Consider the following 2,725-nt stretch of genomic DNA (forward strand, 5'->3'; position numbering starts at 1 on the left):
CGCCAGCTTTAGTGCCAGTTTGGGCGTTTAACTCCCATTTTGGTGCCAGTTCCGGCGTTTAACGTTGGGATTTCTGAGGGTAACTTTGAACGCCGGTTTGGGCCATCAAATCTTGGGCAAAGTATGGACTATCATATATTGCTGGAAAGCCCAGGATGTCTACTGTCCAACGCTGTTAAGAGCGCGCCAATTAGGCTTCTGTGGCTCCAGAAAATCTGCTTCGAGTGCAGGGAGGTCAGAATCCAACAGCATCTGCAGTCCTTTTTAGTCTCTGAATCAGATTTTTGCTCAGGTCCCTCAATTTCAGCCAGAAAATACCTGAAATCACAGAAAAACACACAAACTCATAGTAAAGTCCAGAAAAGTGAATTTTAACTAAAAACTAATAGAAATATACTAAAAACTAACTAGATCATACTAAAAACATACTAAAAACAATGCCAAAAAGCATACAAATTATCCGCTCATCACAACACCAAACTTAAATTGTTGCTTGGACTATCATATATTCCTGGCCACCCATGATGATGAACAAAGAAAAAGAAGAAGAGCAGAAGATGTCGGACCAACCGTGCGATCATCTCGAACGCCAGAAAGACATGTCCACATGATGCACGGTGGATTTGCCGGGGGAGAAATCTCCAAATCATCTCGCAAAAGACATCTCAAAGACGTATATCACGTCGCAGGAAAGGAGGAAGCACCCGACATCCCGGCGATCACTTTTACCAAGGAAGACACATCCGGTGTCGCATCAGGGCATGACGATCCCATGGTCATTACTATTATACTGTGGTGCACGAGATTGTGATCTCTATCAATGGCATTCAACTTGGTATGCGCATTTATAACTTAGCACTTTCTTCACAACTTCGCACAACAAACCAGCAAGTGCACTGGGTCGTCCAAATAATAAACCTTACGTGAGTAAGGGTCGATCCCACGGAGATTATTGGTATGAAGCAAGCTATAGTCATCTTGTAAATCTCAGTTAGGCAGATAATAAATGGTTATGGAGTTTTCGAATAATAATAATAAATAAACAGAAAATAAAGATAGAAATACTTATGTAAATCATTGGTGGAAATTTCAGATAGGCGTATGAAGATGCTGTGCTCCTTTTGCATCTCTGCTTTCCTACTGCCTTCATCCAATCCTTCTTCCTCCTTTCCATGGCAAGCTGTATGTAGGGCATCACCGTTGTCAATGGCTACATCCCATCCTCTCAGTGAAAAAGGTCCAAATGCTCTATCACGGCACGGCTAATCATCTGTCGGTTCTCGATCATGTCGGAATAGAATCCCTTAATTCTTTTGCGTTTGTCATCAAGTCCAACAATCGCGAGTTTGAAGCTCGTCACAGTCATTCAATCCCGGAATCCTACTCGAAATACCACAGACAAGGTTTAGACTTTCCAGATTCTCATGAATGCTGCCATCAATTCTAGCTTATACCACGAAGAATCTGATCTAACGGAATGGAAGGCTCGGTTGTTAGGCGAGGGCAACCATGCGTCATGCATCAGGAATCCAAGAGATACACACTCTAGCTTTCGCTTGTAGAACAGAAGTGGTTGTCAGGCACGCGTTCATAGGGACGGATGATGATGAGTGTCACGGATCATCACATCCATCAGGTTGAAGTATGAGTAGTATCTTAGAACAGAAATAAGATTGAATTTGAATAAAAGATAGTAGTAATTGCATTAAAACTTCGAGGTACAACAGAGCTCCACACCCTTAATCTATGGTGTGTAGAAACTCCACCGTTGAAAATACATAAGTGATGAAGGTTCAGGCATGGCCGAATGGCCAGCCCTCATGAACGTGATCAATAGTCTCCTAAGATGAATAATTAATTAAAACTGAGACCAAAGATGTAACGTGGTCAAAAAGACGACTAATACAATAGTAAAATGTCCTATTTATACTAGACTAGCTACTAGGGTTTACAGAAATAAGTAATTGATACAGAAATCCACTTCCGGGGCCCACTTGGTGTGTGCTTAGGCTGAGCTTGAGCTTTACACATGCAGAGGCTTCTTTTGGAGTTGAACGCCAAGTTGTAACGTGTTTCTGGCGTTCAACTCTGGTTCGTCACGTGTTTCTGAAGTTTGACTCCAGAATGCAACATGGAACTGGCGTTGAGCGCCAGTTTATGTTGTCTAATCTCGAATAAAGTATGGACTATTATATATTGCTGGAAAGCTCTTGATGTCTAATTTCCAACGCCGTTGAGAGCGCGCCATTTGGAGTTTTGTAGCTCCAGAAAATCCATTTCGAATGCAGGGAGGTCAGAATCCAATATCATCAGCAGTCCTTTGTCAGCCTTTTATCAGAGTTTTGCTCAGGTCCCTTGATGAGCGGATAATTTATACGCTTTTTGGCATTGTTTTTAGGTAGTTTTTAGTAAGTTCAAGCTACTTTTAGGGATGTTTTCATTAGTTTTTATGATAAATTCACATTTATGGACTTTACTATGAGTTTGTGTGTTTTTCTGTGATTTCAGGTAATTTCTGGCTGAAATTGAGGGACTTGAGCAAAACTCTGAAAAAGGCTGACAAAAGGACTGCTGATGCTGTTGGAATCTAACCTCCCTTCACTCAAAATGGATTTTCTGGAGCTACAGAACTCCAAATGGCGCGCTCTCAACAGCGTTGGAAATTAGACATCCAGAGCTTTCCAGCAATATATAATAGTCCATACTTTATTCGGTAATTGATGAC

The sequence above is a fragment of the Arachis duranensis genome, chromosome 4 (assembly GCF_000817695.3).
Source record: "Arachis duranensis cultivar V14167 chromosome 4, aradu.V14167.gnm2.J7QH, whole genome shotgun sequence".
In the NCBI taxonomy this organism is placed as follows: domain Eukaryota; kingdom Viridiplantae; phylum Streptophyta; class Magnoliopsida; order Fabales; family Fabaceae; genus Arachis; species Arachis duranensis.